Source organism: Gopherus flavomarginatus, chromosome 3, assembly GCF_025201925.1.
Source record: "Gopherus flavomarginatus isolate rGopFla2 chromosome 3, rGopFla2.mat.asm, whole genome shotgun sequence".
NCBI lineage: Eukaryota > Metazoa > Chordata > Testudines > Testudinidae > Gopherus > Gopherus flavomarginatus.
Window position 1 is genome coordinate 254,474,705 of NC_066619.1, and position 24,367 is coordinate 254,499,071.

Here is a 24,367-nt window from a genome sequence, read left to right on the forward strand (position 1 = left end):
GCTGTAGTTTGGTACAAATTGTCGGTAACACCCAGCCAAGCCCAAGAAGGATTGGACCTGCTTCTCTGATTTAGGGACAGGCCAATTTTGGATAGCATTTACCTTTGCCTATAGGGGGTTGAATGTACCTTGACCCACCTGGTGTCCAAGGTGCATTACCCTGTTTAGGCCTATTTGACACTTTTTGGCCTTAATGGTTAATCCTGCGTCCCTTATGCGCTGGAAGACCACTTGGAGATGTTCCAGGTGTTCTGTCCATGAATCTGAGAATATAACCACATTGTCGAGGTAGGAGACTGCAGGTTCCCCAAAGCCAGCCAGAAGGTTATGTACCAATCTCTGGAAGATGGCGGGTCAATTTCGCAGTCCAAAAGGGAGCGCATTAAATTCATACGGCCCTACATGAGTGATCAAGAGTGATCGTTTCTTGGCTGAGTCATCTGGCGGCACTTGCCAGTACCCCTTAGTTAAGTCTAAGGTGGAGATGAACTGGGCACATCCCAGTTTCTCCCAATAGCTCATCTGTGCATGGCATTGGATAGTTCTCTGGGCATGTTACAGCATTTAGTTTACAATAGTCCACACACAAGTGGATTTCCCCATCTGGTTTGGGAACCAGAACCACTAGAGAGGCCCATGCACTTTCAGAGGGGCAGATTACATACATCTGTAACATGTCCTTGAACTCCCTTTCTATTGTGGTTTTAGCTTGAGGAGCCATCTGGTAGGGTTGGGCTCTAATTGGGCAAGCATCACCTGTGTCAATGGAGTGGTATGCCCATTCTGTCCATCTTGGGGTGGCTGAAAACACTGGCGTGAAGCTGGTGCACAGCCCACTTTTTTCTTTCTTTACCTGAGGGACTTTTTAACCCTTTACAAGTAAAGCAAGTAGAGAACAGCTACCAAGAGGGATTTTACAACTAACTGGCTGGCTGGGTGTCCATCAAAGGACGCTACACTCCCCACACACTTCATTTGTCACAATGCCCTTCAGCTTCTTGACTGTTAAACTGGACTGGACTGTTGAAAAATACTGGTCTGACAGGAAAGGGCCAGGATGATACATGTGGCACCAAACTGGTGACCCAGGCTTTGGTTCCCAGATGTGGTAAGACGACACTGCTTGCTATTTTTATTCAGCTATGACCTTTTCTCTGGTCTTAATGCTTCCTCCAAATCCAGCAGCATTAAACATCACAATGACAAAGGCTAACACCATTAATAAACATCATAACCTAATGCATGATGTCTACAGCATCTTAAGCATTTGTGCAGATTTTACTTTTACAATATGGTCTGGAGTTTGGATGTCCACTAATTCAGTAATTTCACCCTTGTGTATTATGCTGAATTCAGATAGCTCCAGACTTTGCAGTTTGCTCACATGTCAAGAGATTTTTAAAAGACATGAATGTTATTGAAACCTCCAGAAATTAAGATATTTCTCATATAGATGCTCAAGCTGGTACTCTATTCTTTAACCAAAAAAAAAATTGAACCATTCCAAGAGGTGGTATTCTACTTCCTGTTCTTCAGAGTGGCCTTTCTCGTGCCTTTTGTTTCTGTCAGAGTGATGCCCAAACTTGGAGAACTGTTATAAAATAACAATACTTTACATTCCATCAACAGAAGATAGTACTCTGTGTTCTATCCAATTTCTTCCCAAAAGTCAACATTGAGATTTACTATTTCCAAAACACTGGTCTGCTATTATTTTGCCAAACCCATTACTTCTAGGAGTCAGTTTCATTATAGTCATGCTCTGCTTGAAGAACAGAGAGATACAAGTGCTAGCTATAGCTAAATTAAGCCATGATTTAAACTATAGAGTTATTACTCTTATTGACTTATAAAAGATCCTGAGTTTTTCCCTTAAATTATTATTTAGATTTTCCAGAAATATCCATGCATCCAGGACATTAATCCATCCCTTTGAGATTGCAGAGATTGTCCTACTGCATCAAGCATCTCTTAGCTCAGTGGCAAAAAATGTTCACTGATGACAAAATCAATGAAAAGAAAAAGCCTGTGAACTGGGAATTCTGGTAGCCTTCAGGACCACTTGGAAATAGTTTAACTTTCCTCCAGAATTTGCTCCTCTCTCTGCATGTCCACAGTATAAGGCATAGAGATGCAGTCTTGATTTTTTTTCTTTTTATATTGCTCATTGTTATCTCTATTTACTGTATGTACTGAACAAGTAAAGTATATAGTTAGACCAAGAATACAGTCTGTAAAGGTTAAGGTTCGAGAATATAAGTCTATCTGCCAAGATGCTGATTATGGACTCATCCACTGTCGGATGGAGAGCTCATCTGTGTTGATGGAGCTGCCCTTTGAACCTTTGGCATCCTGTTCTTTATACCTTCTGCCTATGAAGACCATCTACTTTGATATATTTTCAAAGTATTTGAATGAGGTCCTCACACAGATGACAGTTGACAGTTTTAAAACAGCAAGTCTGGATAATAGGCAATAGTTTCAAAAGGACTGGCTAAGGAGCTTGCTGAACCAATAATGTTGATTTTCAATAAGTCTTGGAAAACTAGGGAAGTTTCAGAAAACTGGAAGAAAGCTAATGTTGTGCCACATATTTAAAAAGGGTAAAGAGGATGACTCGGGTAATTAGGGGCCTGCCTATCTGAGAGTCATCATGGGCAAGATGATGGAGCAACTGATACAGGACTTAATTAATAAAGTATTAAAGGAGGTAATATAATTAATGCCAATCAAAATGGGTTTATGGAAAATAGATCCTGTCAAACTAACCTGTTATTTTCTTCATGAGATTATGAGTTTGGTTGATAAAGTTCATAGTGTCAATGTAACATACTCACACTTTTGTAAGGTGGTTAACTTAGTACAGCATGACATTTTGATTAAAAACTAGAAAGATATAAAATTAACCCAATAAACTATAAATGGATTAAAAGCTGTTTAACTGACAGGTCTCAAAATGTAACTGTAAATAGGGAATCATCATTGAGTTGGTGTGTTTCCGGCAGGGTCCCTCAGAGATTGGTTCTTAGTCCTACACTATTTAACATTTTTAACAACCGGGGAAAAAATATAAAATCATCACTGATAAAGTTTGCAGATGACAGAAAAATTTGGGGGGGAGCGTTGAACAACAAAGAGTATAGGTCACTAGTACAGTGCCATATAGACCACTTGGTAAAGTAGGTGCAAGCAAATAGTACATTTTAATGTATCTGAATGTAAACATACACATTAGAGAAAAGAATGTAAGCCATACTTACAGGATGGGGGACTCTATCCTGGGAAAAAGGGACTCAAAAAAATTTGGGCGTCATGGCAGATGATCAGTTGCACATGAGCTTCCAGTGCAATGCTGTGGCCAAAGAGGGCTAATGCAATCCTGGGTTGCATAAACAGGAGAATCTCAAGTAAGGCTACGTCTACACTACAGCATAAAATCGAAATAACTAAAACCGGTTTTATAAAACCGATATTATCAAATCGATTTTATGCGTCCACACTAGGGCACATTAATTCGGTGGTGTGCGTCCATGGTCCGAGGCTAGCGTCAATTTCTGGAGCAGTGCACTGTGGGTAGCTACTGTAAAATGATGAGGCCAATAACTTTGATTTCCGTCCACACTAACCCTAAATCGATATAGTAATATCGATTTTAGCGTTACTCTTCTCGTTGGGGAGAAGTACAGAAATCGATTTTAAGAGCCCTTAAAATCGATTTAAAGTGCATTGTAGTGTGGACGGGTACAGCGTTAAATCGATTTAACGCTGTTTAAATCGATTTAACTGCGTAGTGTGGAACAGGCCTAAGAGTAGAGACATTATTTCACCTAAGTATTTGGCACTAGTGCGACTGCTGCTGGAGTACTGTGTCCAGTTCTGGTGTCCACTATTCAAGATGGAAGTTGATAAATTGAAGATGATTTAAAGAGCCATGAGAATGATTAAAGGATTAGAAAACATGCCTTATACTGATAGATACAAGGAGCTCAATCTATTTAGCTTAACAAAAAAAGACAGTTAAGGGGTGACTTGATTACAGTATGTATATGAGGAATAAGTATGTAATAATGGGCTCTTCAATTTCACAGAGAAAGATATAAAATGATCCTATGGCTGGAATTTGAAGCGAGACAAAGCTAGAAATAAGGCACAAATTTTTAAATGAGGATAAACCAACCACTGGAAAAATTTACCAAAGGTTGTGGTGGATTCTCTATCAGTGTCAATTTTAAATCAAGAGTGGATGTTTCCTAAAAGATATGCTCTATGAATTATTTTGGGGGAGTAGCATAGCCTATTATTATACAGGAGGTCAGACTAGATGATCACACTGGTTCCCTTCCAGCTTTAGAATCTATGGTTTTAAGAACGCTGCAGGCTACAGTTAGCAGAGCCAGGGATTTGGTTAAATCGATTTAACGCTGTACCCGTCCACACTACAATGCACTTTAAATCGATTTTAAGGGCTCTTAAAATCGATTTCTGTACTTCTCCCCAACGAGAAGAGTAACGCTAAAATCGATATTACTATATCGATTTAGGGTTAGTGTGGACGGAAATCAAAGTTATTGGCCTCATCATTTTACAGTAGCTACCCACAGTGCACTGCTCCAGAAATTGACGCTAGCCTCGGACCATGGACGCACACCACCGAATTAATGTGCCCTAGTGTGGACGCATAAAATCGATTTGATAATATCGGTTTTATAAAACCGGTTTTAGTTATTTCGATTTTATGCTGTAGTGTAGACGTAGCCTTACTTGAGATTCTCCTGTTTATGCAACCCAGGATTGCATTAGCCCTCTTTGGCCACAGCATTGCACTGGAAGCTCATGTGCAACTGATCATCTGCCATGACGCCCAAATTTTTTTGAGTCCCTTTTTCCCAGGATAGAGTCCCCCATCCTGTAAGTATGGCTTACATTCTTTTCTCTAATGTGTATGTTTACATTCAGATACATTAAAATGTACTATTTGCTTGCACCTACTTTACCAAGTGGTCTATATGGCACTGTACTAGTGACCTATACTCTTTGTTGTTCAACGCTCCCCCCCAAATTTTTCTGTCATCTGCAAACTTTATCAGTGATGATTTTATATTTTTTCCCCGGTTGTTAAAAATGTTAAATAGTGTAGGACTAAGAACCAATCTCTGAGGGACCCTGCCGGAAACACACCAACTCAATGATGATTCCCTATTTACAGTTACATTTTGAGACCTGTCAGTTAAACAGCTTTTAATCCATTTATAGTTTATTGGGTTAATTTTATATCTTTCTAGTTTTTAATCAAAATGTCATGCTGTACTAAGTTAACCACCTTACAAAAGTGTGAGTATGTTACATTGACACTATGAACTTTATCAACCAAACTCATAATCTCATGAAGAAAATAACAGGTTAGTTTGACAGGATCTATTTTCCATAAACCCATTTTGATTGGCATTAATTATATTACCTCCTTTAATACTTTATTAATTAAGTCCTGTATCAGTTGCTCCATCATCTTGCCCATGATGACTCTCAGATAGGCAGGCCCCTAATTACCCGAGTCATCCTCTTTACCCTTTTTAAATATGTGGCACAACATTAGCTTTCTTCCAGTTTTCTGAAACTTCCCTAGTTTTCCAAGACTTATTGAAAATCAACATTATTGGTTCAGCAAGCTCCTTAGCCAGTCCTTTTGAAACTATTGCCTATTATCCAGACTTGCTGTTTTAAAACTGTCCAACTTTAGTAGCTGCTGTTGAACATTCTCCTAAGATACTAGGGAATGGAAAGAGTGTTATCATTTAATATGATTAAAACATCTGTTTTTTTTCCAAATACAGAAGAGAAGTATTTACTTAACACTTCTGGTTTTTCTGCATTATTATCGATAATTCTACCATTTCCATCTAGTAGTGGACCAATATATCGAAAAATACACAAAATATATTGTAACGACAGAAGAGGTAGTGCTGGTGGAGGCGTGGTGCTATATGTGAAAGAAAGCGTAGAGTCAAATGAAATAAAAATCTTAAAATGAACCAAACTGTACCATACTATCTATCTATGGATAGTAATTCCATGCTTGAATAATAAGAATATAGCAGTAGGGATATACTACTGACCTGATCAAGGATGCTGATAGTGACTGAGAAATGCTCAGAGTGAGTAGAAAGGCTATACAATTTAAAAAAATAATAATTATGAGGTATTTCAACTATCTCCATATTGACTGGGTACATGTCTCCTCAGGATGGGATGCACAGATAGTTTCTTGACATCTTAAATGACTGCTTCTTGGAGAAGCTAGTCCTGGAACCGAGAAAAGGAGAGACAATTCTTGAGTTAGTCCTCAGTGGAGCACAGCATCTGGTCCAAGAGGTGAATATAGCTGGTCACCATGGTAACATTTAATTTCAGAAAGGGAAATTACATAAAAATGATGAAGTTAGTTAAACAGAAATCAAAAGGTACAGTGCCAAAAGTGAAATCCCTGCAAGTTGCATGGAAAATTTTTAAAGACTCCATAATAGCAACTCAACTGAAATGTATATTCCCCCCCCCCCCAAAAAAATATAGATGACCAAAAAAGTGACACCATAGCTAAACAACAATTTAAAAGAAGTGGTTAAAGGCAAAAAGGCATCCTTTAAAAAGTGGACAATAATTCCTGTTGAGGAAAAAAGAATAGAGCATAAACTCTGGCAAGTGAACGCCAAAAAAGAATTTGAATTTGAAGAACAGCTAGCAGAAGACTCAAAAAGTAATAGCAAAAAACACTTTAAGTACATCAAAAGTAGGAAGCCTGCTAAACAACCAGTGGGGCCACTGGACAATCAAGATGCTAAAGGAGCATTCAAGGACAATAAGACCATTGCAGAGAAACTAAATGAATTTTTTGTATTGGTCTTCACGGCTGAGAAAGTGAGGGAGATTTTTAGGTGACAAATCTGAGGAACTGTCCCAGATTGAGGTGTCATTAGCGGAGGTTTGGGAACAAATTGATAAACTAAAGAGTAATAAGTTACCAAGACCAGATGATATTCACCCAAAAGTTCTGAAGAAACTCAAATGTGAAATTGCAGAAGTATTAACTGTAGTCTAGTATCAGAGGGGTAGCCGTGTTAGTCTGGATCTGCAAAAGCATCAAAGAATCCTGTGGCACCTTATAGACTAACAGACGTTTTGGAGCATGACATGCATCTGACGAAGTGGGTATTCACCCACGAAAGCTCATGCTCCAAAACGTCTGTTAGTCTATAAGGTGCCACAGGATTCTTAACTGTAGTCTGTAACCTATCATTTAAATCAGCTTCTCAACTAGATGACTAGAAGATAGATAATGTGATGCCAGTTTTTAAAAAGGCTCCAGAGGTGATCCCAATAATTACAGGCAGGTATGCCTAAATTCAGTATCGGGCAAATTGGTTGAAACTATGGTAAAGAAGAGAATTATCACCCATATAGATTAACACAATTTGTTGGGGAAGAGTCAACATTGGCAAGGCATGATTTTATTTTACAAATATTTGCTAGTATTCTTTGAGGGGGTCAACAAGCATGTGAAGAAGGGGGATCCAGTACATATAGTGTACTTACATTTTTGGAAAGCCTTTATAAGGTCCCTCACCAAAGGCTCTTAAGCAAAGTAAGCTGTCACGGGATAAGAGAGGTCACCAAATGAAATTAATAGGTAGCAGGTTTAAAATAAAAGCAAGTATTTCTTCACACAACGCACAGTCAACATGTAGAACTCTTTGTCAAAGGATGTTGTGAAGGCCAAGATGGGTAAAACGGGTTAAAAAAAGAAATACATAAATTCATGGAGGATAGATCCCTCAATGGCTATTAGACAGGATGGGCAGGGATGGTGTCCTTAGCCTCTGTTTGCCAGAAGCTGGGAATTGGTGACATGGGATAGATCACTTGATGATTACCTGTTCAGTTAGTTCCTTCTAAAGCACTTGGCATTGGCCACTGTCAGAAGAAAGTATACTGGGCTAGATGAACCTTTGGTCTGACCCAGTATGATTGTTCTTATGTTCTTAATACCATTGTTAGGATTCCATTTGTTCCTAATTAACTTAAAAAACTCCTTATTGTACTTAATCCAGCTAGACATAGATTTCTCCTTGTGTCTCTTTTCTTCCCTTACCATTTTTATATAATTCCTAGCTTCTGATTTGTATTTGTTACTGTTAATTTTCCCTTTCATCTATTTGTAATTTTTAATTTTTTTAGTACTGCCTTCACTTCCCCTCCAAACCAAATTGTTTTTAAATCAATATGGCCTTCTGATTGTGACTTTTTTGGGCAACTAGTAAAGCATTCTTAAACAATTCCCAATTATCATTCACATTTTTCTGATTAAATTCTTCCTTGCATCTAATTTGGCTTGTAATTGTTTTCAGCTGTGTGAAACTGACCCTTTTAAAGCACCAAATATATATATCACTGGTTTAGGCTTTATTCTGTTTTCACATTAGAAATATAATCAAGTTGTGATCACTCGTACCTAAATTACCATTAATTCTTTCTCAAATCCTGGTCTGAAGAACTTTCTGCCAAATAGCAGTTCTTCATTACTCTGTAGGGGGCATCTTTGGGAGCTTCTGGGTCAGACACTTAATGAACTAGCTTAAAATTAAAATGTCCATGCTTTAGGAATGAGAAAAATAAGGCTTTTAATTTCAACTTTCGAGTCTTCATTATCTGCCCTGGTCCTACTTTCATGTACTCCTTCCTTCCTTCACCAAAACAATTAATGTTACTTCTACAAAGCCAGAGGGCCATCTTCCAGAAGCAGGGACTACAATGCACAAGAAATCCTTTTGACTATTTCTAACTTACCAGACCATTCTATATTAGGGCTGCTGCTTTTTCTGCACTTTTTTCTTCTTCAAAATTGTTTTTTTAACTCTCTTCAATATCCCATTAAAGAGAGTGTGTAAAAGACATTCTATCATCTTGCCATATGACAGTGACTTCAGTCCTCATAGCTATTCTGGTGACCTATTTGTTTACTTAGCAATGAATAAACTTGCTAGAGGAAGAACAGAACCAACTGATCTTAGCCTTTGTCTTAAATTGTTCTGTTGTTACCACTGAGGCTCAAGACTGAGTTGACCCGTTTAATCATATATCCCTATCATCTCAGGGAACTCCTTTTTTTATTCACAAACTTACAGGATATATATCTGTGCTTTGACAGCCACTCAACTCAGCCACTCAACTAACAACCGTACGCAGCAGTTTTGCTTCAGAAGGCCGTGTTTCCAGTCCTAGGCTCTTTCCTTCACACCCCTACTTTAGCCTGTCATCGGCCGCATGTTATTCCAATCCCATCTCCAGAAGCTTGGAAATTCCAATGATTCCATCTTGATGACTGTTTAATTCAGGGTAGTTCTCTTTGAAGATGTAAGTAAATGTTTCCCATACTCTTGTCTTTTTCCAAACCTTAGGTCTTCTGAACCCTGTTAGAATCTCTCTTTTTCCATTCAGAATGTCAACCACTTGAGAGTTCTTTTCCACATGAAACAGAAGTGGTCTTGGTGCATTGTCTAAAAAGACAATGTTATCTGGCTAGGTATTTCAAGCTCTTCAGCAGAGCTTTCTTCCACTAGAAAATGGGGTTCTTGTCCTCTTATAGCCTATCTCACAGTAGTTCCCTGAGTCCACTTTCTATTTCTGTCTCTTCTGCTGTGCTTGGTAATCATGAACCTCTGCACATCTCCAGTGCATACTTAACATCTTAAGGTTTGCTCCAGGTGCCAGAATCCTTTGGGTTACTAGGTAGATACTTTTTCAGTGACTTGGCCCAATACTTTCTTATTAGTCATCTTTATTATTATTTATTTGTATTGTGGTGTTGCCTAGGAGCCCCAATTAAGGAGCATGGCTCCATTGTGCTAATCATCAGACAGACATGTAACAAATAGTCCCTGCTCAGGAGAGCTCCCAAGAGATGCTAGAAGAGATTTGTAGGTACAATAGCAAGTGAATAGAACTGGCTGAAAATTAGAATTTCCATTCTGTGAAAAATTTAAAAAAATAATAATTCTGAAATAGAACAAAACATGAAGCTTCAGAACTTCCAACTGAACAATCTGCTATGTGGGCAGAGGAGCTAGGGCTTCTGAGCTGCTGAGGAGACAGGGACCTTATCAGCTCCAGGGAAGGTCCGCTTGGTGTGCTGCTGGAGAGCCTGGGAGCCCTTGCCCAAAGGCAGCCCATCTGACACGTTGGCAAGGAGCTAGGAGCCTGGGCAGGCAAGCTGGCCAGAAATCAGGAAGGTATCCAGTAGAACCCTGCTTGGTTTCTGTCATTGTGTCATTAAAACTACCATGTTCCTGTGGCACATTTCAATTTCAACAGCATTTTCCGGCAGAAAAGCATTCCTTCAGAAAATTTCTGACCAGCTCTTCAAATAAATCACTTAAGGAGAGATTTAAAAGGATATGATGTCGTCTTTACAAATATCAGTAGAGTATTTGCCATGTATTGGGGCTGGCATTAAAGAAAATGCAACAGTGTTTTCCTTTTCCACTCCCTCCTTTTTCCTCACTCCACCGTGGCTCTTTCTTTCCCAAAATGGTAAAAGAAATTTGGCCCAAAGGGGCAAAAACCATCCTGGTGGGTACTGTGTTAAACTCTGGTTCATCCTATACGTGGTCTAGCAATTGAGACAAAGCAGATTACTCCTGCCACAAATTTTTAACCTCTCACTTTCGGAGAAGCCATATACTTCAAAATTCAGGCAGAATGTTTTGCACGTGTGTCTAAGGCTGTAGACAAGAGTGTATTGTGTTATTTTAGAAATCTATAGCCAATTAGTTCATTTTATCATCTATTTGTCATTGTGTTATGTAGTGTTACGGTCAACTCCAGATACTATTTCATTAGGTTTGTCAAGTGATTAAAAAGGTTAATCACGATTAATCACACTGTTAAATAATAGAATACCATTTATTTAAATATTTGTGAATGTTTTCTACATTTTTAAATATATTGATTTCAATTACAACACAGAATACAAAGTGTACAGTGTTCACTTTATATTTATTTATTACAAATATTTGCACTGTAAAAACAAAAGAAATAGTATACTTCAATTCACCTAATTCAAGTACTGTAGTGAAATCTCTTTATCATGAAAGTTGAACTTACAAATGTAGAATTATGTACAAAAAACCTGCATTCAAAAATAAAACAACGTCAAATTTTAGAACCTGCAAGTCCACTCAGTCCTATTTCTTGTTCAGCCAGTTACTCAGACAAACAAATTTATTTACATTTGCAGGAGATAATGCTGCCCGCTTCTTGTATGCAATGTCACCTGAAAGTGAGAGCAGACATTCTCACGGCACTGGCGTAGCTGGTGTCGCAAGATTTTTACATGCCTTCATGATTCAGCCACCATTCCAGGGGACATGTGTCCATGCTGATGACGTGTTCTGCTCGATAACGATCCAAAGCAGTGCGTACTGACACACATTCATTTTAATTAGCTGAATAAGATGCCACCAGTGGACAGTTGATTTTCTTTCTTTGGTGGTTCAGGGTCTGTAGTTTCCTCATTGGAGTGTTGCACTTTTAAGATGTCTGAAAGCATGCTCTACACCTCATCCCTCTCAGATTTTTGGAAGGCACTTCAGATTCTTAAACCGTGGGTTGAGTGCTGTAGCTATTTTTAGAAATCTCACATTGGTATATTCTTTGCATTTTGTCAGATCTTCAGTGAAAGTGTTCTTAACATGAACAACATGTGCTGGGTCATCATTCGAGGCCGCTATAACATGAAATATATAGCAGAATGCGGGTAAAACAGAGCAGAGGACATATAATTCTCTCTGTCTCTCCTCCCCTCCTCTGCCCCCCATCCCCAGAGTTCAGTCACAAATTTAATGAATGCATTATTTTTTTAACAAATATCATCAACATGGCAGCATATCCTCTGGAATGGTGGCCGAAGCATAAAGGGGTATACGAATGTTTAGCATATCTGGAACGTAAATACCTTGCAATGCGGGCTACAGAAGTGCCATGCTAAATGCCTGTTCTCACTTTCTGGTGACATTGTAAATAAGAGGGAAGCATTATCTCCTTGTTTCTCATAGCAATTGACTGAAAAAGAAGTAGGACTGAGTGGACTTGTAGGCTCTGAAACGACATTGTTTTGTTTTTGAGTGCAGTTGTGTAGCAAAAAAATTTAGATTTGTAAGTTGCACTGTCAATACAAAAAGATTGCACTACAGTACTTGTATGAGGTGAGCTGAAAAATACTATTTTTGTTTATAATTTGTAGAGTACAATTATTTATAATAAAAATAATACACACTTTGATTTCAATTACAACACAGAATTCAATATATATGAAAATGTAGAAAAGCATTCAAAATATTTAATTAATTTCAGTTGGTATTCTACTGTTTAACAGTGAGATTAAAACTGTGATTAATCGTGATTATATTTTTCAGTCAATCACGTGAGATAACTGCGATTAATCGACAGTCCTATATTTTATACATAATCAATGTATCCTAAATAGATTTAAATTGTAGGATTATAGAAGTACAAGATGGACAAATATTTAGGAATGATGAGTGTGTATTAGGTATATAAGTAAAGCATGGCTGTAATGCAAGGCCTATAAGCTGAGGTCTCTAGGATTTTAGCTTAGCCATACTAGGCTGTCGACTTTAGAACGTTTGACACAGGTAGGTGACCTAGGCATAACCCTAGGTTACAAGATTACTGGAAAGATTGTTACAGAAAAATAGACTGTAATAGACCCCAAAACACCTGATTGTAACATCACGGAAAGTACTGTTCTGACCACAGGTTACCATGGATACATGTTGTACATAGATCCTACTGTGTATATGGGGAACTGAGACAACAACATCATAAACGTGGGGTGTGGAAGTACAGATAAGGAAAAGAGGGTTGAAAATGTCATGCATATGTATAAGGTTTTAGGCATGATCAGAACAATATGAAAGAGGTTCACTGGTTGCATAAAAGAGGGAAGACCTACAAGAAACCCAAGAAGAAACCACTCCTCTTAGATGATGTAATTGAATGGGACTTTTTTTTTATTTGATCCTAGGATCTGATGAGAAACAGTCAAATGAAAAAAAGTCCCATTCAGTTACATCATATAATGGCAGACAACTAAAAAGTGACAAGTTTTTAAAATGCTTATATACTAGAAGTCTAAATGATAAGATGGGTGAACTAGAATGCCTCCTATTAAATGAACATATTGACATAATAGGCATCACAGAAACTTGGCGGAATGATGATAATCAATGGGGCACAGTAATACCAGAGTACAAAATGTATCAGAAGGACAGAACAGGTCATGCTGATGGGGGAATGGCACTATATGTGAAAGAAAGCATAGAATCAAATGAAGTAAAAATCTTCAATGAACCAAACTGTACCATAGAATCTCTATGGATAGTGCTATGGATAGTAGTTTCATGCTCTAATAATAAGAATATAGCAATAGGGATATATTACCAACCACCTGACCAGGATGGTGATGTGAAATGCTCAGGGAGATTAGAGAGGCTATTAAAATTAAAAAAAAACCTTAGTAATAATGGGAGATTTCAACTGGATACATGTCACCTCAAGATGGGTTGCAAAGATAAAGTTTCTTGACACCTTAAATGACTGCTTCGTGGAGCAGCTAGTCCTGGAACCCAGAAGAGGAGAGGCAGTTCTTGATTTAGTCCAAAGTGGAGCACAGGAACTGGTCCAAGAGGTGAATATAGCTGGACCACTCGATAATAGTGACCATAATATAATTAAATTTAACATCCCAGTGGCGGGGAAAACACCACAGCAGCCCAACACTGTAGCATTTAATTTCAGAAAGGGGGATTACACAAAAATTAGGAAGTTAGTTAAACAGAAATTTAAAGGTACAGTGCAAAAAGTAAAATCCCTGCAAGCTGCATGGAAACTTTTTATAGACATCATAATAGAGACTCAACTTAAATGTATACCTCAAATTAAAAAACATAGAAAACCAAGAAAGAGCCACCGTAGCTAAACAACGAAGTAAAAGAAGCAGTGAGAGGCAAAGAAGCATCCTTTAAACAGTGGAAGTTAAATCCTTGCAAGGAAAATAGAAAGGAGCATGCACTCTGGCAAATGAAATGTAAAAAATAATTAGGAAGGCCAAAAAAGAATTTGAAGAACAGCTAGCCAAAGACTCAGAGTAATAACAAAAAATGTTTTAAGTACATCAGAAGCAGGAAGCCTGCTAAACAACCAATGGTGCCACTAGACGATCAAAATGCTAAAGGAGCACTCAAGGACGATAAGGTCATCACAGTGAAACTAAATGAACTCTTTGTATTGGTCTTCATGGTCGAGGATGTGAGGGATATTCCCAAACTTGAGCCATTCTTTTTAGGTGACAAATCTGAGAAACTGTCCCAGATTGATGTGTCAGTAGAGGAGGTTTTGGAACAAATTGATTAACTAAAAAGTAATAAGTCACCAGGGCCATAATGTATTCACCCAAGAGTTCTGAAGGAACTTGGATGTGAAATTGCAGAAGTATTAACTGTATTCTGTAACCTAGCATTTAAATCAGCTTTTCTGCCAGATGACTGGAGGATAGCTAATGTGATGTCTATTTTTAAAAAGAGCCTCAGAGGTGATCCTGGCAATTACAGGCTGCTAAGCCTGACTTCAGTACTGGGCAAACTGGTTGAAAATACATGTCCCAGCAATCTACTAGAATTCTTTGAGGGGGTCAACAAGCATGCGGACAAGGGGGTTCCAGTGGATATAGTGTACTTAGATTTTCAGAAAGCCTATCGCAAGGTCCCTCATCAAAGGCTCTTTAGCAGAGTAAGCTGTCATGGCATCAGAGGGAAGGTCCTCTCATGGATTGGTAACTGGTTAAGTATAAGAGACAAAGGTAGGAATAAATGGTCAGTTTCCAGAATGGAGAGGGGTAAATAGTAGTGTCCCCCAGGGGTCTGTATTGGGACCAGTTCTATTCAGCTTATTCAGAAGTGATCTGGAAAAGGGGATAAACAGTGAAGTGGCAAAATTTGCAGATGGTACAAATCCACTCTAGATAGTTTAGTCCCAAGCAGACTGCGAAGAGCTACAAAAGGATCTCTCAAAACTGGGTAACTGGGCAACAAAATGGCAGATGAAATTCAATGTTTATAAATGCAGAGTAATGCACATTGGAAAACATAATCCCAACTATGCATATTAAATAATGGGGTCCAAATTAGCTGTTACCACTCAAGAAAGAGATCTTGGAGTCATTATGGACAGTTCTCTGAAAACATCCAATAAATGTGCAGCGGCAGTCAAAAAAGCAAACAGAATGTTGGGAATCATTAAGAAAGGAATAGATAAGACAGAAAATATCATATTGCCTGTATATAAATCCATGGTACACCCACACATTGAATATTGTGTGAAAGATATAGATATAGATAAAGATATATTGGAATTGGAACAGGTTCAGAAAAGGCAACTAAAATTATTAGGGGTATGGAACAGCTGCCATATGAGGAGAGATTAATAAGACTGGGACTTTTAAGCTTGGAAAAGAGACGACTAACGGGTGATAGGATAGAAGTCTATAAAATCATGACTCTTGTGGAGAAAGTAAATAAGGAAGTGTTATTTACTCCTCATAACACAAGAACTAGAGGTCACCAAATGAAATTAATAGGCAGCAGGTTTAAAACAAAAGGAAGTATTTTTTCACCCAACGCACAGTCAACATGTGGAACTCCTTGCTAGAGGATGTTGTGAAGGCCAAGACTATAACAGGGTTCAAAAAAGAACTAGATAAGTTCATGGCGGATAGGTCCATCAGGGCTATTAGCCAGGATGGACAGAGATGGTGTCCTTAACCTCTGTTTGCCAGAAGCAGGGAATGGGCGACAGTGGATGAATCACTTGATGATTGCCTGTTCTGTTCATTCCCTCTGGGACACCTGGCATTGGCTACTGTCTGAAGGCAGAATACTGGCCTAGATGGACCTTTTGGCCTTTCTTATGTTCTTCTGATCATTTGATGAGAGATACGTGAGACCTTAGAACATTTTTGGGGATGTGAGTATGACTTCAGTATTATCATTGCATGGGTTTTTGTAGGATTTATATATGCAGCGATAATTGTAACTTTACTTTTTGCTTTAATAAAACTCGTAGTACAGATAAGACTTTATATTTTTGATTGTGTCTGTGGTCACTACCATTGTTCTCTGTATGTTCCTGGAGTCTCCAAATTTGAGAAAAACATCATTTTGTCAAGCTTGAACTAGCAACAGGAGCTGAACATATTGTAGTTTGAATACAAAATCACTAAATTAAGTTTAAATATAAAAGACTACAAATGGTATGTGATTGAGTGTCATAAAGCAAAAAGGACGGAGTTAAGGTTGCTTGTACAGCCATAATTTTGGTACATCTTGATATTTTTAATGTTTAACCATGCAAACTTAACACTGCATTGATCTAGCTGAGCAGAATTAGCTCAGACAAAAAATGGTAACAAAGGTTAAATGAAAGGAGGCAAGGGAAGGCAATAGTTATGATAGAAATGAAATTAAATACATTAAAGTAGTTCATTATAAGCTGGAGAAAAAGACTGAGTGAAAGTTTAAAAAGAGGAAGAAATGTTAAGGAAATTATCAACTTTTAACCTCCATATTCCAAAATTCTAGATTTTCCTAATCTATACAGTTTTTTTCTTTCTAGTTTTTCACTTAGATTTTCAACAGCAAACTATAACCCTGAGGATGGGATTTTAGCCATTGACTTTAACGAAGCCCAGATTTTACCCATTATGTCTGTCCTGTGCTTTTTGCATTAGCTGCCTTCAAATTGACAGATTTACCTGACAGTTGTGTTTTAAATCCCTTAGTTGGTGTAGGCCCTGAATACATTCTTACCCCTCCTAATCCCCGTCAGTGTTTTACTTTTTCCTTTAGTGTTGTGACCCCTCCAACATATTTAATTTTAATTATTATGAGTGGTTTTATTTATAAGTAGTTTACTTATTACCATATATACTCGTTCATAAGCTGAATATTTTTGGTAAAAAAGTGATGCATCAAAGAGCGGGGAACAGCTTATAAATGGGTCTACACGAAAATTTGATGATTTTAAACTCTATGGAATCATTGAATTAAATATCTGATACATTGTCATTTTGTTTACCTGAAGCGTCTGCAGGAATGGGGCCCCTCTGCTCCCTGTGACCGCCATTTGCCATTCCCAGCCAATGGGACCTACAGGAAGTGCATGGAGCCCCTCAGCTCTTTGTGGCCGTGGTTCGCCATTCTCAGCCAATGGGAGTGGCGAACCACGGCCGCAGAGAGCTGATGGGCTCCATACCTGCAGACGCTCCAAGCGAACAAATGTCCCAACCCTCCAGCGACTTACTCTGACACCTGAGGGCCAAAGTTTGCCGACGCCTAAAATATAGGGTCAGCTTATGAAAGGGTCATACAGTTTTTGCTGTTTTTACCTAACTCTCTTGAGGGGGTTGGCTTATAAATGAACGGGCTAATGAACGAGTATATACTGTACATTTTATTTTTAGACGTTTATATTTTGTTTAGAAATGCAAAGTGTATAGCCCAGGGAACTTTGAAAGTCAAGTTGTGATACGTAGAGTATATATTTGATATCCATTTTACTATGATAGTCATGCAATCACATTCAGATTTCTCCTTACCCATCCAACCAATACAGTTAAACTTTTCATGGAGAAGATTTGGAGAAGGACCAATAAAGAAATCATTCTGTTGTCCCTTTGTGTCGGTGTGGATCCCATTATAGATGTGCATGTGTACAAGGACCAGATTCTTTTAGCTAGCAGTGTGTATTTGGGGTGGTGCATGTGTCTTATAATGCCTTTTGCTCCCACATTAAAGCATAAAGGGTGTGACAGCTATGACCCTCCCTCAGTTTCCTTTTACTGCCATTGGCAGAGAAATGGAACCTATCAGTATCCTTTCAACTCACACTAGAGTTGTCAGCAATCTTCACCTAAATTTCTGGAAAACTTTAGAACAACCTTCTTACAGCATCTTGGACTGACTAATCCTCAATCTATTCAAAATTCTTTAACCACTCCCCACCCACAGGAAGGCACTTTTGTACAAGGACCCCAAAATCCTGGAATAAAAACCCAAAGACTTTAAGCCTTTCTCATCCTGGGATGGACTAATTCTGCTTTAAGATGGGCACAGCAGATGCCTCTTTTATCTGGGCAAATCCCATATCTGAAGTAGGTGCTCAGTTTGCCTTTCGTTCTGCACCAGAACCTGAAAATCATGGAATGCAAGACTCAGACTCCATCTCTTAGAACAATCTATGAGAGTGGTATTGAAACCAATAGATCTGGGCTCGAAAACCACCATACCAGTCAAACCTGCATCCTCAGTGCTCCATCAAGCAGGCAATTGCACTCCAAGACTTCAGCAGAGAAATTGGCACTGACCATGACACCAGAACCATTGAGGCTGTCCACCTTGAAGGTGGTGCCAGAAATGTCAAAGCAAGCCATTGAAAGATGCTGCCCAGAACACTGGGGAGGAGCTCTGGGAAGATCTCAGTGTACTCTCTCACATAGAGACAGAGAAAGAGAGAGAGTAAACCGTCACGGGATAAATCTTCCAAAACTTGTATGGCTCCTAAGACAAGTGAAAAGAAGTACACTGTGGTGCAGCAGACTTCGTCACCCCACTACCAGTTCCCACAACCAGGGGAACAACTGTGGATACTGGAACTGTCATTGGCACTGAGATTATCCACCAATACCAATAAAAACCCAAGCACCAATGGTGCCGTACTATTGGCAGTGCCTATGGAGAAGATATACTCACCATTGTGGTCAGGGTACACTTCCTCTGCATTGAGTAGGAAGCAGTGTCCCATATGATCCCTGAGCATTAGTGCTGGAAAACCAGAAGACTTCTTTGGAGCTTAGCCACTGCAACTTTGGCACTGGTCCAGTTAACAACTTGTCAATCACCTGTGATTCATATGGGATGCCTTCTGGGATTACCTGCTGTCTTCCTTCCAAAGCCTCAAGGAGCTGCTTACCTACATCTCAAGAGAAAAGATCCCCCTCTGTATTAGCCTCACTGGCAAAACTGCAGATGTTGGTGTCTGAGGAGGAGCGGGACGCAGAGATGCAAATCTATCAGTGCCTGATGTCACCCACCCACAGACCTTTGCTCCTCATTGCCCAAGAAGGTGATCACGTCAGCACCGATACTAATGTAGGATGATTTCAAGGTGTTTCCAGAGCTCCTCATACTAAATGCAGACACACTGGAAATCAAGACTTCAATCTTATCCAAAAAAATCTCAAAGTATTCAACATCTCATCAGCATGCAGATCCTGCCAGCATCCATAAATGAGGGATTGCTAGACCCAGCCTGAACTCTGTGACACATCCTAGCCACTGTATGATTAAAGGATAAACATACTGAGAACAGTATTAAAGGCACAAATTCAAACTATCCCAAAGAAGAGATCGGAAGAAATAGTAAAAGGCCAATATGGCTCTATTAGTAGCTCTTTAATTACCTGAAAATCAAAAAGGAAGACGTGGAAGCATGGGCCAATTGCTAACGATTTCGTCCCTACACACTCGTATAGAGACACAAGCAAAATGGCTAAGACATAAAATGAGTTACACCTTGCTACGTTATATAGAAATCTGTCTCCCCCTCCAGTTGTGTTTTTCCTCCATTGGAACTGTGTGCACTGCTGGTGGATCCAGACCCTTTCTTTTCTTTGGGAGAATCTGAGCCACTACAACAGCCACTATCTCCTCTTTTGAAATCTGTTAATCCACGCAGAGATCTAGAGCCTCGTGATGCCATTCTCATGAGCAGATTCTCAGACGGGAAGTGAAATCCCTCTTATAGATGCTTCTCACTTTGGCTGGAGGGAGCACACGTGGCCAGCCATATGACTCAGGGCATTTGGACACCTTAAGAAGCCGTCTGCACATCAGCCTTCTGGAGTTCCAGGTAGTTTGAGAAACTTGCAAAGTTTTTCTACAATTCACATGGTCCAACCATGTTTTCAGACAATATGACAACCATCCTTTACATCAACAACCACATAGATGTGAGATCAGTTCCCCTCTGCATAGAAGCACTCAGTCTATGGAGTTGATGTATCAAGAATTAAATCACATTTTTGGCACCTTACCTTCCAGCACCACAGAACGTGCTGGTGAATGCCCTCTGTAGGCATTTGGCCATCTAATCATGAGTGGGAATTGCATGAGTCAATATTAAACATTTTTGCTCAGTGGGGGATTCCCACCTGGGATCTGTTCATCTCTCAAACGAACAAGAAATACAACACACATTGCTCCTGAGGTGTTAAAGTGCTGTGTTCTCAAGGTGATGTCCTCCATCTTCTCTAACCAAATTATCTGAACTATGCCTTTCCTTCTTTACCGCTCCTTCCTGGAGTCATGAAGAAAATTTGTCAAGATAGGGCACATGTCATCCTCATTGCCCCCTGTTGGACCAGACAGTTTTGGTTACCAAACCTTCTACAGCTGTCATCCCATCCTCTGATCAGAATGTAATAGTTTTCAAATCTCTTGACCCAGGCAAAAGGCAGGATCAAGCATTCCAGTCCTGAGAATTTCATCTCACAGCTTGTTTTTTGGATGAGCATCAACACTAATACTTTCCTGCTCAGAAGCTGTACAAACCATCCTTAATAACAATAGAAAGAAACTCCACTCAAAGTCCTATTCAGCCAAGTGGAAATGTTTCTCCATCTGGGAATATCAGTCTTTGGTTATTCCTTCCATTTTGGACTAGTTTCTCTCAAAAAGGCTGACCTTTCCCTTACTTCGGTACAAGTCCACTGGAAGCAATCAGTGTGTGTGTCATGACCCACACGTCTCAAACCTGGGTCCACAGGATTTATAGGAACAGCTACACTCCAACCCTCCACCTAGCAGCCTGCTGATGCTCACTTACTTGGGACTTATGAAGCCTAGGCCCAGTTTGAGCTCTGCCCCTGTGGTCCTATTGGTGGAGTGCCAGAGCAGCTGATTGGCCTCCAGGCCCTACTTAAGCCAGCAGCAGGAACAGGAAGTTATCTGGACAACTGGGCTCTACCCTGTTCTGGACCGTGTACTTTGTACTTCCTGCTCCCCTGGCTTGATTTTCCTGGCATCCTAACCCAGCATAACTCTTGGCATCTGATTTGTGTTTCTGATCTCCAGTTTGTCTCCTGCCTTGGTCTACTTGGTATCCTGACCTGGCCTGGCTTTGGTTCCTGACTTGTGGTTCTGGCCTCCAGTTGTCTCCTGCTTCTGACCTCCTAGTATCCTGGCCCAGCTGACTCCTGTCTTGTGACTGTGGACTCTGGCTGCCTGTGACGCAGCCATAACAGATTTTTCAGATCACAGTCACCCTGAGGGACTGAGCCTGGTGTGAGAAGGATGGACCCAGAAACACCACTGCAGCCCCTAGAAGCATTGGACTTGCCTGAATGGACCTTCCACCTCCAGGCAGATAATTAAAGCTGCGTGTCTGTCACTGAGGTCACAGATTCTGTGACCTCTATGATTTGTTCAGCGGCTGGTGCTGGCTCAGGGACTGCCCTAGCCAGGCAGCCCCTGGGCCAGCACCAGCAGTTTGGATGTGTGGGAGGAGGCTCAGGGCTGGGGCAGGGGGTTGGGGTGTGTGGCGACACTTACCTGGGAGAGGGTGGCTCCCTGGCTCCCACTGGCATGTCCCTGTAGCTTCTAGTGGGAGGGGCAGCCAGGGGGGCTCTGTGCGCTGCCCATGTCTGCGTGCGCTGCTCCTGCAGTTCCCATTGGCTGCGGTTCCCAGCCAATGGGAGCTGAATAGTCAGCGCTTGTGGCATGAGCAGCACACGGAACCCCCCTGGCCACCCCTCCTCCTCGGAGCTACAGGGACATGCCGGTTAGGGAGCCTATCAGCCCCGCCAACCCTCCCTCTCCCGGACCAGCAGGGATCCTGGGCCGCATGCTGCTACCCGGCCCCTCTCTCTCCCTCCCAGCACCAGCGGGGGTCTCAGGCCACGTGCTGCCACCTGCCTTCCCTCCCACCCCCAGCACCAGCAGAGGTCCCGGGCCACCACCCTGCAGCACCCTCAGCCCTCCTCCAAAAGCACCCATGATCCCTCGGCTCAGGTTTTAGTTAGGGGCATATAGTAAAATTCAGGCCGTGAATTTTTGTTTACTTCCCATGAAGTATCCGTGACTTTTACTAAAAATACCTGTGACTAAAATGTAGCCTTACGGATAATCAAGGACTACAGGCCCAAGTTGCACACTGACCTTGGACAACCGGCAGCTGCAAGTGAGGCAGGTCAGCACTCAGAATACTGTGCGGTGAATGCAGCATGCAGTGCCTTACCCTAAACAAGGGGCTCCACTACCCTTGCTCCAGTGGCTTGATGGGAACCATCAGCAGTTCCAGCACTTCATGAACCAGAGCCACCTTCTGTTTCTGATGCATCCCCAAATCTGTACCTCTGACCAGGTCATATATACCTGCTGACGAGATGTTTTAGACTGGCCATCCCTCTTTCTGGAAGGCTATAGCCCTGTGCTGTCGGACTGGGATGCTTTTCTCCAATCAGTGTCAGCCATCTTCGATGACCTGCACCTAGTGCAGGTCACCCTGAGGGGATTCCAGTGGGGGCAAGACCCAGTGACCTACTGTGCAGCGCACTTAATCATAGACCTTAAGGTCAGAAGGGACCATTATGATCATCTAGTCTGACCTCCTACACAACGCAGGCCACAGAATCCCATCCACTCCTGTATCAACCCCCTAACCTATGTCTGAGCTATTGAAGTCTTCAAATTGTGGTTTAAAGACTTCAAGGTGCAGAGAATCCTCCAGCAAGTGACCCGTGCCCCATGTTGCAGAGGAAGGCAAAACCCGCCCCAGGGCCTCTGCCAATTTGCCCTGGAGGAAGATTCCTTCCTGACCCCAAATATGGTGATCAGCTAAATCCTGAGCATGTGGGCCTGGTGGAGGGAACTGGCCTGCACCTTGAGAGAAGAGAATATCCCCATATCGTAATCCTCACTGATATGCATCCTGAGCCCCATCCATGGGCTTCTCATTTGCAGCTGTGTATTCAGCTTCACATCCTATGGGATCCCTGACAGATTCCCCTCCAACAGACCCTCATTGATTCAGGAGCAGCAGACAATTTCATGGCTGAAGCTGCAGCTCAGGCCCTATAGATTCCCCTGCTACGCAAGGCCATACCCGACCAATTGAAATTGTTGACAGCTCTCCACTATCTTCAGATTGAGTTTTGGATGAGACTGTCCCCCTGGATGGCAGAGAAATAATACAATTTGGTGGGATTTATTCGCTGCATTTTTCCCCCCGATCCTTGGCATGACATTTCATGACCCTCTCATTCACTGATAAGGACAGAAAGTTATCTTCCCATTGGAATTCTGCTGACAGCATGGCTATGCAGACATTGCACCAACGCCCAAGAAAGCTCAAGTAGGTGTAGTCGTCCACATTGAAACACCCACTGCAGGAACTATGAGTACCGTGAATACACTGACGTCTTTTGAGAAGAAGAATGCAGAAAACTTCCCCCTACATGAGGCAGACAGCGACTGCCCGGCAGAATTTTAGCCAGGGGCAAAGCTGCTGTTTGGGCGGATATGCGGTGTCATTGCGTAAACTGGCAGCATTGTGAGATTCTCCAAGAGAACCTGGCCTGGGGATTCATCTGCAAGTCAACTTCACCAGCCAGTGCCCTGGTCCTTTTTGTAAAAAAGAATGACAGCTTCCACTTCTGTGTTGATTACCAAGACATAAATCAGATAATTTGGAGCTGTTACCTGCTACTCCTGATAGCCAATTTGTTGGACTGCGTGGGGGCTACCTGCAAATTCACAAAACTGGATTTCTGGGGAGTTTACAGTCTCATCCGTATCAGAGATGGGGACTGCCTTTTGGATCTGCTATGGCCACTTTGAATATTTAGTTATGCCATTCGGACTGACTTATGACCCAGTAACTATGCAGCACTTCATTAACGATGTGCTATGAGACCTACTGGAACAGTTTGTGGTAGTGTACTTAGATGATATATTAATCTTCTCAGATGATCTGGACAAACACACAACTCATGTCCCCACTGTCCTGGAGAGACTACAGCAGATGGTCTCTAGGCTAAATGAGAGACATGCGCATTTGATCAGACCTCAACTGAGTTTGGGGGTTTTATCTGGTCCCTGGAAGGAATCAAGATGGATTTGTGTAAGGTCCAGGCTGTCCACAGCTAGTCAGGCCCCTGTAATGTTCATGACCAATAAGGTCTTTT

The 24,367-nt window shown here is 40.9% G+C and overlaps 1 protein-coding gene across 14 annotated transcripts in view; it reads left to right on the forward strand.

The window, feature by feature from the left end:
* Positions 1 to 24,367, forward strand: part of LCORL (ligand dependent nuclear receptor corepressor like) — a 201,461-nt gene that overhangs the window by 129,973 nt on the left and 47,121 nt on the right. The window contains exon 7 of one of the 14 annotated variants that reach the window (XM_050947282.1): positions 15,998 to 16,012. The exons of the other annotated variants lie outside the window; for them this stretch is intronic. The gene's annotated coding sequence lies outside the window, so the exon portion shown is untranslated. Of the gene's footprint in view, positions 1 to 15,997; positions 16,013 to 24,367 lie in introns of those variants that run through there. 14 annotated transcript variants of the gene reach the window in all.